The sequence below is a fragment of the Diadema antillarum genome, unplaced genomic scaffold, assembly GCF_040938485.1.
Source record: "Diadema antillarum isolate AM-2024a unplaced genomic scaffold, OU_Dant_1.0 seq00000048_RagTag, whole genome shotgun sequence".
Taxonomy (NCBI): Eukaryota; Metazoa; Echinodermata; class Echinoidea; order Diadematoida; family Diadematidae; genus Diadema; species Diadema antillarum.
This window is the reverse complement of record NW_027271157.1, coordinates 164,449-181,652: the sequence shown is the minus strand read 5'-3', so window position 1 is coordinate 181,652 and position 17,204 is coordinate 164,449. Positions and strand designations below refer to the sequence as shown.

Below are 17,204 nucleotides of genomic sequence, written 5' to 3'. Positions count from 1 at the left end.
TTTTTGTTTGCATTTTGTTTTGTTTTGTTTTGCATTTCCTCTTTTTTTGCTGGGCCTAATGCCTGCCTGTTGTTTCCTTTCCCTACATTAGCACACTTTAGATCGGCGACGCGAACTCTGAAGATGGCGCTATAATGCTAAAAATGGTGTTCTGCACATGCGCAAGGCAGCTCTTTCCACAGTTTTAAATGAAAAGTGAACACTTTTTTGTTTTAGCATGGGCCTATTTCTTTTTGTACTTCCCATGCAGCATTGTGCAACATAGGAATTTAAGAGCTCTTGAAGCGCAGTAGAATATATAGACATAGTTTCTGCATTTAATAAATGATTTATTATTATTAATATTACTCAACCCAAGAGGCTGCATCATCTCAATGTTCCTGTCACAGATTTGAAGCTCCCTAGTAATAGTTTTGTAATGACATACAACTCCACTCCTATATTGCTGATAATTCGGGAGAAAAGAGAGAGAGAGAGAGAGGGAGAGAGAGAGAGAAAGAGAAGTGATATAATTTACTACTTTGCTTAGATACAGTCATTGATCTCATGTCAACACAGAGAAAGTGAGTTTTCAATGATGAAATGAAATTGATTTAAAAAAAAACAACAACAACAACAACAAATCACTACATTAGTCTAAAAATGAGAAAGGTATGACTAGGTGAATTCATTTAATAAAAAAAAAAGAAGAACAAAGTGATATCACTGACATTCAATACAACCTCATTGTACATGAGAAGAGAGAGAGAGAAAGAGATAGAGAGAAAAAAATATATGAACCTCCACACTCTAAAACAACAGATTAATTTATTAAAAGATGAAAGAGGTTGGGGTTGTAATGGGGGACGGGGACATGGGGACTTTGTAAGTAAAGTGTGAATGTGTTTGCGGCATTCTTTTCTAATGACCCTACGTCAGCAGAGGGCTTTTTATCTCAATTTTGCAGATTTGCTTGTGAATCACATGAAAAAGACCAACAACAACTAAAAAAATACAAGAGAAGAAATAGAAGAAAAAAGAAAAGAAAGAAAAGACCTCGCCAATTTACGAAATCTGCGGCAGTATTTGGGGATGTGTGCGTCAAGATCCCCACCGTTGCCACATCCCCGTCCTTCCGACATTTTTCCATCTCACCTGTCACGTAACTTCCCCACCTGGGTAATTAAGCTGTTTCTCAGACAAATCCCACCCCCCCCCCCAACCCTCACACTTATAGCATTTCTGCTCACAAGAAGTATCTTGTACAGTCAACTCTTGAAATGATCTTTATGAAATATTCTTTAAACAGTTTCTTTCTCAGTTACAGCATTCTTAAATGGACACAAGACTGTTATGTGCCTGAAAGGGAATGAAAGCGGAATATTCATGTGACTTGAGTAAATGCAGAAATATTGGTAGAATGTACACATCAAGTGAAGTTTGAGGAAAATTGGACAATTTGTTTAACATTTATGAATTTTTAATGTTTCAGTACAGCCATCACTGGTTAAAACGTCTACATCAATTCATAATGTCATACATGGTTAATGAATTAAAGAAAATATAAAGAGAAGTCAACATATTTTGATTTTTCTAGCATAACGAAAGAACACTTGGAGTTAATGCCTCTTTCAGAAGGCAGAGGGAATAATATCAACTTCAACACAATGTTAGTAACAAGTAGAAAGAATGTGTACTTTTCATAAAATATGCCTTTTTAACAAATTCTCTTTACATTTTCTTCATATACTTGTCCAGCTGTGACATCACCTATCCAGTAATTGTGATACCAAAACTTTAAAACTGGGTAACTTTTGAACTGACTGTGCGATTTTCCTCAAACTTCACCGATGTAAGTTACTTATATTTCTGCAGTCAAGATTCACATATATTGATATTTGGGTTTAAGTTCCCCTTTCAGTCAACAGAGATAAATTACAAAGCAGAAAGGATCACAAAGATGATTTGTGTTACTATTTCAAAAAGTTGACATGCGATACCCTCAAGTAATTTGAATCATAAAGGAAGTTTCATGGAACTTGGGACAATTTTAGAGCGAAAAGTAAAAGCTTTAAAAAAGAATTGTTTCTCTGCCGGCTTTCAAGTTTTTTTAAGACGTAACTTCCAATTCCAAGTAATGTGAAACAAAACCACAAATAAAAGAAATTGCCAGCTAGCAGCTGAACTGGCGGGAACAAAAATTGAGATATGAAAGTAAATTTGTTATTTTCATTTACCTTGAGCAAATACCAGTGATATCTCAGTAAACACTGCGCTGAGTTTTTTTAAAGCAAAGTCGCAACTCTATATTCACTCTTCTGTTTTCTTATCACTTGAAAAGGGGCTAATAATTCATTCCTCGTCTTTTGTTGGTTGGTTTTCATATTTGTTCAGTCATCCCTCTATGACTGCAAATGACATGTTGCAAAATCATGGTGCACGATCCAAAAACTTTTCTCTCTCTTTTTTTTTTTTTCTTCCTTTTTTTTTTTTTCTTTCTTTTTCAAACATGATGAGAAGACTATTCCGGGGGCCAAAGTTATCACAAAGCGACGCGGAGTCTGATGAAATTTTCTGATAGCGCTTTGGACGCATGGAAACAGCATCTGGCCAGCTGCCTTCCCCTAAATATTCCACCAATCTTCGGCGACGAGAACCCTTGGGGATGGGAGGAGGAGAGATAATTTCTGGTGACAGAGGGTCCGTCAAAAGACCACTCCCAAGTCGATGGCAGCAAACACTGAAGGAGCTAACTACGAAGCCCATGTGAGACAGGCGGATATGGAGAATTGAGCGGCCCATTTCTCTTTTTCTTTCTTTTTAATTCCCTCTTCTTCTTGTAACAGTTTTCTCCCTTTACTTAATTCTCCGCCTAACGATCGACTGCAGACAGAATTTAAAATACAAGCAAGCGGAGAAACATATCGACATTACGGTGGCAAGACTACCACGGTTGGAGTTTAGATGAATTCCTTTCTGATCAAAAAGTCTCGTCGAAGACAAGCCTCACTATTTTTCCCTTTGCCAATAACCCTTAAACCCTTTCCTCACTATTTCATTATTTCTTTCTTTATTATTATCATTTTTTCCCTAAGGATCATCCTCAGATTGGGACAATATTTCATCTGTAGACGGCAATCTTTAGGCCAGGACCACCCTTACTTAGTCCAGGACCATCCTTAGGCAGGTTCAAAATCTACAGGAATTTCAGCAATCCAGTACGCAGTGGGTCAACGTAAGAGTAAGAGCATTTTTAGTCGTTTCTGTGCTTTGAGTGCTGTTTGGCCCAGAAAAACCCATAGCACTGCAAGTACACATTGATCAAAGTCCCTGGTACAGAAAGGGTTATACAATTGTAAAGCACATAGAGAATACTATAAAAAAAATTTAAAAAAACATGTGCTATTTATTCAAATAGAATGTATCATTATCATAAAATCATTGTTATCATTGTGTTGATGTTGTTGTTCTGTTGAATTGAATTGAATTGAATTGAATTGAATTGAATTGAATTGAATTGAATTGAATTGAATTGAAATGAATTGAATTGAATTGAATTGAATTGAAATGAATTGAATTGAATTGAACTGAATTGAATTGAACCAAAAATTGTTGCTGTTGTTATCATTATAATCATTACTATCTAGGATTTTTCTTTTAAATTTTCTGCAAATCATCCCCTGTAGACTCAGCCTGATGCTCTGCCAGTTCCACAACATTTGCTCCTGTGACAATTGCTCCCATGAAATATCTGCACACCGAGCTTAACATAAATTCTACTCACAAACAAAACCCTAACCCTAATCCTAATCCTAATCCTCACAACAAACTAAACTCAAAACCCTATCACAACCATAACCCTAACCCTATTAAAGTCCTTGGAGAAAATAAGACTGGAGCAATTGCCGCAGGAGCAAATGTGGCGACACCTGCTCCGCCACAGATCTACCACTGGTGGGGGGCAACTCAACACTTGTTAAGCCACTTTTGAATGTGCACATCATGAATATATTCTCTTCACCGTCAATATGGAGGACACCAGGGCTGATACACGATACTGGTATCTTCTAGCCCGGCAGTCTCATCGCCTCATCCCACGTCCTCATTATCTGGGAGTGGCATCTTGGCGGAAAGTTGAAGGCCGGGGCAACGGGCAAAGCCGAAAGAATGGGTTAGAGATGGCGGCAGAAGGAGAGAGAGGGTGGCGCCAAACTCATTGTTACGCACGGTGAGCACAGCGCCGCGCTCCCAAAGACGCGGCCATCTCCCGTAATAAGGAAGTCCAATGAGGCGTGGGGGGCCGACAAGAAAAGCGGAAAGAACAAAAGCGCCAAAAAGATGACGTCTCGTTCTCGAACATTGTCGAGCTCGCCGAGTATAGGAATGAGCGGGTCACTTAAGCTTCGGCACCAATCATCTCCTAAATATTTCATTGCATGTTAAGTTTCCCCCGCTAAAAGAAAGGGAGGGAAAAAAAAAACACACAATAAATGATCAAGACACAAGAACAAACTAAACCAAAACAGCGCATCAGAGTGAAACCAAACCTATCCAAAGAGCAGTTTTTCTCCCTTTAATAGAAAGTAGTGCCCTTCAGATCTGTATTATCGTTTGGTTTCATTCCCCCCCCCCTTTTGTCAAGCCACACATTAGCCCATGAGTTTAGCCACTCTTGCTGATTCTCTATGTAATGAAACATTGATTATTGGGTCCATGCACCAATACCTTATCAAACACCTCCCGAGACAAAGCAAAACAGTTGCATTATGAGGCCCTCGATCGCATTTAGTACTCGTCTTTGGAAATTTTTTAACCTTATTCTTTTTCTGCTGAGGAAGAATCTCATCAGTCCATGCATGAAGGCCACCCTTTCCAAACAATGAACATCTCTAAACTGCTTCGGGGCTAAATTGGTTTTCAACCTAAGTCAATAAATGCAGCAAGTAGTTTGCAAAGTTCTCATGAAAGATTTGTTGCTAAAATATGGACGCCACATGGATGTGATTTCAATGAAAAATTAATGTTCAGATATAAATGAGTCCGTTCCTAGAATAGGTTCTTGCTTTCATTTCTCTTTTTGAAGCATCATCTCACAGAACACAATACTATGATATCATTAATTGTGACTTGTGAATTTAACCACTCGCGAAAGTTGCAAGGTTAATCATATGGCGTACACTGTATGTTATCATCAATAAGTCATCATATCCCCAATGAAAAAAAAAAGAGTGTACACACAAAAATTAAGTTGTTTTTCCTTTCAATATCTGTTTCAGTTCGCAAGAGAGAATCGTGACATACTCTTTCGTATCCCGCGTGAATTTGACAGCGCATACGCTCTTTGCCACAACTCTGCAAATATATACCAGAGGCACATACTACTGTAAAAGTGGAAATTCTTGTAACTTCTAAATTTTCGCGCATTTCGCACAACCCAAATCTAGCGCAATTTAATAAAAGCACGCAAATATTTTTGCTTGCCATATGTTCCAGTAGTTGATGTCCTGATTAAAAACACACAAAACTCTTCTTACCCCGCCAAGCACGAAAAATTAGACGCGCATAAATATCCACTTTTACAGTATTCATCCGTTTATCACATGAATATGAAACTGTCTGTTTTCTGGAGATTTCACAAGCTTTTTGTTGATAAAGAGAAAAAAAAGTGCACTATCAGGGTCTGAGGTATCAAGACCAGGCGTCCCTGAGACAGTTCTGGCAATTCCAATAATAATTGTTCAAATTCAGCCCCCCAAATTGAAACATTCAGTCCCACTGACATAGGGTGGCCACACACGGGATGGCAAGGCGAGAAAGAGAGAGAGAGTGAAAAAGAGAGAATCTAGTCTATTTCGGGCAGTGTTTGGCATTATTAATGACTTCCTAATGCGAAATTGAGTCTTATCGTGGATGCTACCTCTCTCAGAAGAAGAAGAAAAAAAAAAGAGTCCTTTATCTCGGCAAGCAGGAGCGCCTCCTGTAATTAGTCCCATATATTGAATCAGATGTGAGTTCCACTCCAAACAACTAGCCTGATTGCCTATGAAAGGTGTTGAATGAATTTCCTTTCCTGTACAGTTTCGACGCACCGCGCAAAACGTCTTTGGTCATTTTTTTTGTTCAAAATCGAGACAAGAATTGGCACAGAAGTGTCGGCGGGACTCAGTTGACAGACGGGAAAATAGATGTCAGGGAAAAACGTTGGAACTTTACCCCTGTGGGCCACGATGTGGTCAGGGCAAGGTAGTGGTGTAACAATCAATGTCTGCCGTCGCCGTCAACAAGTTTGATGAATAGGTGGACAGATTTTTGTAGTGATATGGCGATAAGTTATAAGGACTTCATGTTAGCCCTATCATTCCTTTTTTCCTTAGACAATATCATTTTTTGCTGGTTTTTTTTTTTTCTTCTTCTTACACCTTCCGCAACAAAATGCCCCAATTTGTTAACCTTTGTCTGGCAAGAACAAAAAAAAAATAATGCAAACCTTGCGGTTGTCTCCTAATAAAAGCTTGGTTACAGCAATTAAGTCAAAGAGTACCACAGAACTTTAGGTAAGTGGGACAAGGAAAAAGAGGTGGGGGTGTTTAACAGCGAAGGGAGCCTTCATTAAGATACCATGGAAGTTGAGAGTTTGTGGGACTAAAGGGGCTCTCGCCACAGAAAGGCGCAGCTGACAGTCTCAATTAGAGATTGAGATATCAGGAGGATGCCTGTTCTTGTACAGGGCAACGGAAGGAACAATGTAAGGGACCTTGGGGGAAGGAAGGGGAGGGAGGGAGGTAGGAGGGGAGGGGGCGGGTGTGTAGAGGCCCTGGTTGTTATCCCACATTTAAAGCCACTGAGTATAACCTGCAAGGAGCATGATAAGCACACTGTTTTGTATGCATGGGACTAAAACAAGGCCAGCAAAGAGAGGACAAAGTGGAAAACTTACAACTGAGGACAATGCCCTTAATCTAGTCTTTACTCACTAAACATCATTTTTACTACGAGAGGTCACACAGCAGCAGCAGCAGCTTCTGTGGGGGTCAAATTTTCAAGGTACTGTATTTAAAAAATGTGGAACATTTTACATGTCAAGGTATGTTCATTTTCAAGTGTTTCTTTGTACAAATGTTAAACTGAATGACCAGAAAAGAAGTATGAACTAAAAACACATCCATACTTTTGAAGATATTAAAAAAAATACCATACTTGCCAACTCTACCGCATTTGGTGGTAGACTACCGCTTTTGAAAGACTTCATTAGCATTCAAGCTAGTGCTGCTCGCATAGGCATCCTGGATTCTACCGCTTTCTCAAATGAAAATGTTGGCAAGTATGAAATACTCCAACTGGTGGAATCATAAAGTTTCCAAAAATCAGCCAAGCACACATAAATGAATGGCGCATCTAACTAATTTTATTCAAGGTTTAATTCCTTCGGGATTAAACATCATTCTTTAAGGAAAATGTTAGTGAAAGGTGCAGACCACTCTCGTCTTGTAGAAAGCTAATTTATCAGCAAATCCCTTGAAAATATGAATAAATTATATGCACGTAACACGTAACTCTAAAAGCACTCATACACAGTCTAGTGCCATTTTTACCAGAGTGTTAGTCATAACATATTCCTGCAAAAAAAAAGACTAACAAATGCTTTGCAATGAAGTACACAACATTCCATATGTATTACAATAAAAAAGTTTAAATATTGGTATTTATTACAATGTATGCTTGTTCCCAGAATTTGGGCCAGTTCAACAATCTCTAGTTACAGGAAGTCATAGCTATGGTATCTAAGTGCTGGTATTGTGAGGGAAAGCAAGTCAAAGTTTTCTTCATTCGCATTGTCTTTGTAATGAGTTGAAGATAGCAATCGTCAATTCATTGAGACTTGATTTTTTTTTCATTTTTTTTTTTTTTGAGGGGGGAGGGAGGAGGGGGAGGGGCTGCCACACCCAACCCCCTGAAAACTAGGTCAGAATAACAACAAAAGGTTCAGAATGAACACAACTTAAAGGGATCGTATAGTTTTGGTCGAGACCTAATTTCAGGTTTTTAACATTTTTGGTGAGATGATGAGAAACCTCAAATGAAATATGAAAGAGCACGCAATTCTATAAGGAATTCAACATTTATTTGATGGAAAATGGTTTTGAAATGGCTGAGATATCCAAAAAAGAGCGATTCTAATAAAGTGTGCGACCCACACTTCATTACGATCACTTTGTTTTACTCTGTTTTTGGATGTTTCAGTCATTCCAAACCTGATTTTCATCAAATAAACTTTGGATTCCTCTTTAAATGGTATGTTCTGTACTACATCATGAGTGTTTTCTTGATATCTCGCAAAAAAAGTTAAAAGACAAATTCTCATCTCCACCAATACTGTACCATCCCTTTAAATTAAAACTAGGCACAGACTGGATTAACCCTGTCTGTACCAGGGACTTTGGACAGTGTGTGCAACACCATGGGAGTTTTCTTTGCCAATAAGAACTCAAATACATGTAGTTAGCATGCAAAGGATTCAGGTCTCCATTTTGACCCCAGAATAAAAATGCACCCCATTGGAAGAATGCAAACCACCGTCATCACCGAAACAATCCAAGGTGTGTCTCGCTCCTCCCGAAAATAGATTCCTAGTGCTCTAGTCCCTCTCTTTCGATTCTCACCTCTAGTGACTTTTTGTGTATTGTAGTACTCATATCATTTATAGCACATAACTGTCGTCCTAAAGATCAGAATGCAAAAAAAAAAAAAAACATTTTCTTTGGTTGTATCCTGATTATTATTAGCAGTCATCATGATCATATGATGTCAATTATTGTCATTATAATTTTCATTGAATAATAACTAGAACATTGAGATTTGTGCTGACTGTATCTTATTAGGTAAAACAAAATATTTACCCCCCCCCCCCAAAAAAAAAAATAATAATAATAATAAATAAATAAATAAATAAATAAATAAATAAATAAATAAATAAATAAATAAATAAATAAACAAATAAAGGAAACCATTGAGCACGTGCTTTCAAAATCAAACCGATGACAGCACCATAATCAGGTCAAATGCAAGAATCAAAAGTCCACTCATTTGATCATTACATTCAGGGTATCAAATTTTATGCATTTGCCACAAAGAGAATAGACATGAAGAAAATGGTGAATGTTATTTATACACCAATGATAGGTATGACAGCAATGAAAGCAACAATTAATTCAGAAAGAGAAATTCTCCATTATATGCTTCAAGTTTTTTAAAAAGAGTGAAATGTGGTGTAAATATGAAATTCATGCGTTTTTACACTTTTGACATACCAGAAATTCCTCTTTCCATTCAGCCTCCCACACTCAGAAGGGCTTGGTTGTACCATCAACAGCACCTGCAGAAAGTTAATAAAGAAAACCAAAACATTTTTACTTTCCATGATTCCCGATTTAATAATCAGAAACATCACACCAAGCTGGGATGTGTCTTATATACCCCAAAAACAAAGGATAAAGTAGAATTAAATCATTGAAACCTAATATACAAAGAATGAATCAGTAAAGTATGTTATGAAAGATAAATGAGTAAATGAATAAGCCCATCAATTGGTAGACAGTTGATAAATGAACACACAAAAAGTTACACGCAAGCCTATGGTCACCGTACATGTATGCACATACAATACCACGGCAAAAGTGTTTTCAAGGTGGAGCTTTAACTCCACAATTGTGCCTCTGAGATCAAACCTTTCAGATTGCAAATATACCCTGATTCAAGCAAAAAAGTTCGATCTGACACATGTCCTGATGAACCATTACTTCGCAAAATATGTATTTGGGAGAAACGTGATTCTAGTCTGCATTCACACTCACTGTGAATTACTCCATTAGCGTCAAATCTCCAAACACGATTTCAAACAGGGTCTTTGTGAAGTGGGAAATCCCCTCAGCGATTGTTAAAGGACAAGTTCACCTTCATAAACATAAGGATTGAGAAAATGCAACAATATTAGTAGAACACATCAGTGAAAGTTTGAGGAAAATTGGACAATCGATGCAAAAGTTATGATTTTTTTTAATTTTTGTGTTGGAACCTCTGGATGAGGAGACTACTACAGTTTGTGAGTCATATGCGTACAACAGTATAAAGAAAATATAAAAGAAAATTCAACATATTTTCACTTTTTTCGCATAATAAAAGAGCAATTGACTTGCCTCTTTCTAAAGGCAGGGGGAATAATATTACCCATAACATTTATCGGTAACGAGTCAGGGGAATGTGTACTTTTTTCAAAAGATGGAATTTTGTGAAATTCTCTTTATATTTTCCTTATATTGTTGTACGCATGTGACATCTAAGTTATTCATACACTGCAGTAGTCTTCTCATCCAGCGGGTACTGCACAAAAACTTCAAAAATTCATAACTTTTGAACGGATTGTCTGATTTTCCTCAAACTTTCAATGATGTGTTCTACTAATATTGCTACATTCTCTCAATCCTTATGTTTATGAAGGTGAACTTGTCCTTTAAGTTCTCTGTTATACATCAACAATTTCTGTCAAAATTAGTTTCTGTGCCAGGAGTGGGATGGGGGGGGGGGGGGGGGGATGGTTAGCTCTTGATTTCATTTTGTATGACTTGCCCTAAACAAGCCACTGATCTGGCGATTATAAATGTCAAGCCTTTGTCAAGATCGTTGTGAAAGAGCTGTCACTTTGTAGCTTTGCAAACAAGGCATGAACATGAACAATACATTCATCTCCTTCTTCGCTTACCCCCCCCCCCCCCCACACCCACCGACCCCTCTGAACGTCCCAGCCGTGCTCCTAACCAAACAACATCATTCAGCGCATCAATGGAACCGAAAACGTTACACAAGACTTGCGGCTCGCCTCTCAAAGCAGCATTAGAATAATTTTACAGCTCTGGCAAAGCATACAGGACAAGAATAGCCACCATGGAATGTTCAGAAAGCACACGGAGAGAGAAAGAAAGGAGAGACAGACAGACAGACAGACATACAGAGACAGAGAAACAGATGAATCTGACAGCCATCAGAGTCCCTCTGTTTCACGGCAGCACAATAGAAAAAGGATATGGCTCGTTTCTTCTCCCCACAAAAGAGTTCCTTTGACTTGAGGGGCGGCGTGCCGGAATGCAAAACCTCTTCACCCATAGGAGGTTGCGTGCTACCAGGAAACAAAAGTGGAGGAATTCCAAACAGAAGAATCATCTCCCTCCAAACAATGGACTTCTCTCGCGAGTACCGCCAACCCTCTCCGCCCTTTGAAGCCCCCATACCTATTCTTCTGCTATCCGCGAGCATCTCCTTGGTTTTAAGGGAAATCCCCCGAAAAACAAAAGGGCGGATGATGACAGAACAGAGCACATCTCAACCACAATACCAGAAAAAGAAATTCTGCAGGGTTTAAACAAAAGAACACAACAAAACCTGCACAATAATATACCCTACTTCCCAGTATTTTGTCCTGGATGAGAATATCACACAGATTCGCTCTCCCTCGATGGGCGCAGATGCGAATGGGCGGAACGAACCGTCGCCAACCGTTTCTCGAATTTCAACCATTTCTGCCCAATGATGTCATCTATACCAACATTGCCATTAGACAAGTTCTGATGCTGGTGGTGGTAGGCTCTATAGTGCCAGTCTACGCCACCAACAGCACAAGTAGAGAAGGGCAGAAAGTAACAGCTGTAGTAAGAAGTAGCAGTACTAGTAGAAGCACTTCTAGTACATTGTAGCAACAGTTATTGCCGTAGTGGTAATAGTTACTGTCATAGTAGCAGTACACATTAGGAGTACTAGCACTTCTAGTAGCAACAGTTACTGCCGTAGTAGCAATAGTTAGTGTCATAGTAGAAGTACACATTAGTAGTAGTCATCGTAGCAGCAGTAGCAGTAGTTATGGTCACAGCCATGGTAGTATAATAGTAGTATTTCAACAGTGGTACATGTAGCACAAGCACTAGGGGCAGCAGTTATGATAGTATTGTAGTAGTGGCAGTAGAAGTAGAAGTAATGGTAGCAACAGTTATTGTATTAGTAACATCAGCAACAGTGGTGGTGGTGTAGTAGTAGTAACAGGAGTAACAGGAGTAGTAGTAGTAGTAGTAACAGGAGTAGTAGTAGTAGTAGTAGTAGTAGTGGTAGTAGTAGTAGTAGTAGTAGTAGAGTAGTAGTAGTAGTAGTAGTAGTAGTAGCAGCAGCAGTAGCAGTAGTAGTGGCATACTAGCAGTAGAAGAAGTAGTAATAGTAGTACAGCGTAGTAGTAGTAATAGAGGCAGAGCAGTGACAGTGGGAGTAGCAGCAATCGTGACTGAAATAATAATGTGATAAGCAACTCTTAAAATATATCCTATTAATATAAAGATTCATCTTGTACTCTTGGACCTCAAAGCAACACACAACTCAATGAACCTCTTCATAGAAAAGAATGGATTCCAAAGAGCACCATTTGCAATGTTTAAAGAATGTCACATTGGTAGCACTCGTGCCATGTCCAACAAGCCATAAGGGAGTCCGTGTCAAGCGTACAGCAGGTGATATTGCCATTCTTTGCGAGACATGGCAACAACGAACAAGACATCGGTCTTTATACAACTGTTGTATCTCAAAGAACCGCCTGCTCAAACAAGTCTGAACGATAAACATCCATGAACTCAAAACGCATTATGAGATGGCCTCCATATTACAGAGACAATAACCCAAAGGGTCTTGGAGGGAGACTAGTCCACATGACACCCCCCTATCTCATCCCATTGTCTATACAAGGGATAGGAGCTTGACTTCAGCCATCTGGTTATATTTCTACGACTGACGGACTTGACAATAACCCTCTCTGTTTAGCATCGGGCAAGGAATTTGTTTATTTACTCGCCAGTCCGTATTCCTCCTCAGCACCCCCGACACTAAACCCGCCCTGTCCTCTGTTACCGGCTACCAGGACCAAGTTCGTCGTCGTCGTCTTCAACCTTTCATATTTTACAACCAAAATAAACCCCCTTGTGTGTAGCGCAGACAAGAGCAGTTCAACATTTATATATCAAAGAGGGCATATTTGGAAGCGAGCCCTACAAGAAATTTGGGGAAAAACAAGAGACTCGCACAACTGGTGGACGTACAAATAGAATTAGATTTTTCCTCATTGAAAACAGGGTACAAATTCCATCAAGCAGAGTAGTCATACCTGTACAGCAAGTTAAAAGATGTATTCTTTCATGATGGCCAAAAGAATACATTCTCATTGTATCAACCACATAGGTATGTTTACAAAGAGTAAAGAGGGAAGTTCATAGAAACTGTAAATTCTCACGGCTAGTTGAAATCGACTCACATATCATATAGCACAGCAGTGATGTCACATATGCAACAAACATATTATGATGTGTACAGGAAATCACACTGAATATTTTGCCTGGTATTCATACTAGAATTACACAGTATGTGAGCAGCATTTTCCTCAATGTGATAACAGATGACAGGTACCACTCCTTGTGTACCACTTCTTTAAAATGTGACCATTAGTTTCGCACAGTACATCAGCACTATACATAGTGTATATTGCCATGTCCCCACAGGGATGCCAACCTTATTGTAGTATTCTGAGGGTTGAAAAGGCATATTTTTTGGGGAAAAAAACATTATTCTTTTACCTTTCCTGCAAGAGAAATGTGCAATAATACACTTTGGGAAAAGTATTTTCCGTGAAACTTGCACTCTTTTTTGGCAAGAAATAGTATAAAGCACTGCAAAACATTAACAATTGTCATGTCAGTGTTAACCCTTCCTTGGACTTTTATTTCAAAACCCCTCTGACATTGCACACAAAGCAAGTCCACTGTGGCAATCAGAGAGTTAAAGCTGAGAATTCTGACACACTGCCCATTGGTTTTTTAACGTTTCTAGGCACTCATGGAAAGTACAGATTACAGTATTTTGTATCTAAAGATGGACTTCTTCATCATCAAAATCACTGCAGACGACTGATAAAACATGAATATTCATAGTCAAGGTTTGATGACACGACATTTGCTCCTGCGATAATTGCTCCAGACTTATTTTCTCCAAGGACTTAGGATAAGGGTACGGGTTAGTTAGGGTTGTGATAGGGTTTTACTTTTAGTTTGATGTGAGGATTAGGACTAGGGTTAGGATTTTGTTTCTGGGTAGAATTTATGTTTGGTTTAGCATTCAGATATTTCATGGGAGCAACTGTTGCAGGAGCAAATGTCATAGAACTCAAGAGTTTATTTGTGCATTTGTGACTATCCCTCATTTGATAGTTACTATTCCATTGTAGAAATAACATTGAAAAAGAGCAAAACATTCAATATATATCGTAATCTTGCTATTAGGATCCAGAGGTTGATTACAAAGCGGGGCGCCTCGAGGCCAAAATGTCCGTATTCTCCGTCCTCTACACGCTTCTCGCGGGGGCGATGCAAATTAGCAACAAACTGCCCATTAGCATTTAAATAGGGCTCTCTCTCTCGTTCCCTCTTTCTCTCTCCATTCATCTCTCTTCCATTCTTCTTTCTATCCCCTAGCCACCTTTCTGCTAACAGCCCCCACCGCCGCCAACGCCGCAGTCACAGCTACATGCGTTATTAGCCCGATCATTCAGGCATTACAATGGGTTATTATCATGTCCTTTGCCTGGCTGTGGGGACTGACATCCTAATCAAGAAAAGGAAAGGTACAGCCACTCATCACGTGACGGCCTAGAGCCCTGAAAAATTGTGGGCTGATTTTCGGGGTTTTTGCTTTTGTTATGTTTAATATGCCAATGGCATTTGGGAATGAAAAAATGGGGTATGATATATCTTTGAAATCACACTGGTATATTAATACATTGGTAAAACAGTAGAAGTACAGTTGTAGTATTACTGGCAGAAGCAGCAGTAGCAGTAGTACTAGTAGTAGCAGCAGTAGCAGTAGTACTAGTAGTAGCAGCAGTAGAAGTAGCAGCAGCAGCATTAGTTGCAGTGGTGGTAGTAGTAGCAGTAGTAGAGAAGTAAGCTCAGTAGTAGTACAAGTACTAGTAGAAGTGGTAGTACCCATAGTACTGCTACTATTTATTGTTACTTATTATTTACAATGAATTGGTTGTTCTTCTTAGTTAGTTAAAATAAAGCAACTTAAAGAGAAAATATCAAAATAAAAGAATAATCCAACAGCTTCAATAATTCATCATCATAACCATCTTCCAATGGGGTAACTTGTATGAATGTGATATTAATCCATGATCTACGGAAAAGGGAAGAAACTTGAAAGGACATTGTTTTGCAAAGACATTCAAAACAGAACATTAAAGATTCCCTCCGTGCAAACATCAACAGAGGCAGAGCGATTTACACGACCCTGGGATCGAAGAACCACAACACCTCTGAAATGTCTACATCGCTCTCCTGTTCACCCGTACTGCCAATCTATTCCATGGAAGCAAAAAATAAAAGTAGAAAGGTCCTTTCTTTCTGCTCTGCGAGAGAGACAGAATGAGAGGCGCATTCAATGATATTCCAAACAGTTTGCAGCTCAGCAAATTTTGCCACAAATTACGTCCTTTCAACTCGAATTTCTGTTTTACCGTCTTCCAAGGTCAACGCCAGTGGAACAGATAATCTTCTGCCAATTTTTCTGCACATTGAGCAGATAAACAGAAGCAAGAAAGAGAGAGAGAGAGAGACAGAGAACTAGGGAAATAATTTTAAACATATAAAATGAAAGAAAAAAAATTGCATGGATATTCTTCCTTCCGAGTCCATACATGGTGACCACAGTATTGTGAAGATGCTCATTTGTCTACCGTATGACATTTTATATGATGATGCACCACCACCACAAATGTATCGCAAAGTAGATCTTTAAATCAGGGAGGGGGGGAGAGTCTGTGAATACCTTGGGAGAGTTCACAGAGAGTGCAGAAACGATAAATACTAACAAAAGTGAAAGAAAAATATGCATACTATATAACATATAACTATCTTTGCAGATGCCCCCCCCCCCCCATTTGAAGAAGAAGAAGAAGTATTACTGCATGCTGAGAAACATATTCTGAGGGTAATTTGAACATATTGTGGCAAAAACTGGGATGCAAAAGCTGCTGCATGTTAGATGAAATTCTAGAACAAAAGATATCTATTTCATTTGCAAACTTCACTTTATACTGTTTGATAATGAAAAGATATTAAAAATAGGGGGGAAATGTAGAAATGCGACTTTATTAAGGAAATGTGGTTCCGATGTATACCTAATAGCATAATTTCAATAAATTACTGAATTTATAAATACTAGCATTTACTGCACTTCAGCCATTTCCAACAGCCATCTCGAAATAAAGTATTAGAAATTAATCTCTATCAAAGAGAATCAGAGAGAGAGATAAAACACACACACACACACACACACACACACACACACACACACAAAAGGGAGAACAACCAAACAAGTTTTTCAGTCACAATGTTCTCCTCCCCCATCCCCACCACCCCCTCCCCCTCAAAAACAAACAAACAAACAAACTTTTTTCAAGCAGTCTCAGGACCACCACGCTAAAACCCCATTGACATTGTATAAAAACACGTTTCCCACAAGGCTGAGAGAGTTAAAGGGCGAGGAATTCAAACCCTCAGAGACCACACAGACAATCTTTGTCCTCTGCCAGTGATGGGTTTAGTTAGATACCAGCATTGTCTGTAACTCATCTTCAAGGTCCCTCTCAATCCATCCCTCCCCACCTAGCCTTCAAACAATAAACCAAACCTCCCCCTATCTTTTTTTTTTTTCCTTTTTTGGTCCCAATTTGGAGCTCCTCTCTTTCTTCTTCATAAACTTTTTAAACTTTTTTCTTCTCCTAGTCTCACTCCCCAGACCTCAGGTCACTTAAGTGACTATAAAATTGTGGCATAGCAGCCACACAGAATCAGCCCAGGAACTGCTGATAAGACTTTACCTGGGACGCCAACCTTGTAAAACAATATTGCAGTATTCTGCGGGCTGAAAAAAGAGATTTTTATTGGTGGAAAAAATACATTTTAAGTTTTCTTGCATTAGATATGTAAGAATACAATTTGAGAGAAAAAAAGTATTTTCCATAAAACTTGCAGTACTTTTAGCACACACACACACACACAAAGAAAAAGAGAAATACTGCTAAAAAAAAAGTAAATGTTTGGATCTCTTACTTTCTGCTGAATAGAAAATACGACAATGGAATCCTGATG

At 38.8% G+C, this 17,204-nt stretch overlaps 1 protein-coding gene across 1 annotated transcript in view; it reads right to left on the bottom strand.

The window, feature by feature from the left end:
• Positions 1-17,204, bottom strand: part of LOC139725518 (transcription factor Sox-6-like) — a 203,467-nt gene that overhangs the window by 102,648 nt on the left and 83,615 nt on the right. The window contains exon 3 of the mRNA XM_071636601.1: positions 9,288-9,352. The gene's annotated coding sequence lies outside the window, so the exon portion shown is untranslated. The remainder of the gene's footprint in view (positions 1-9,287; positions 9,353-17,204) is intronic.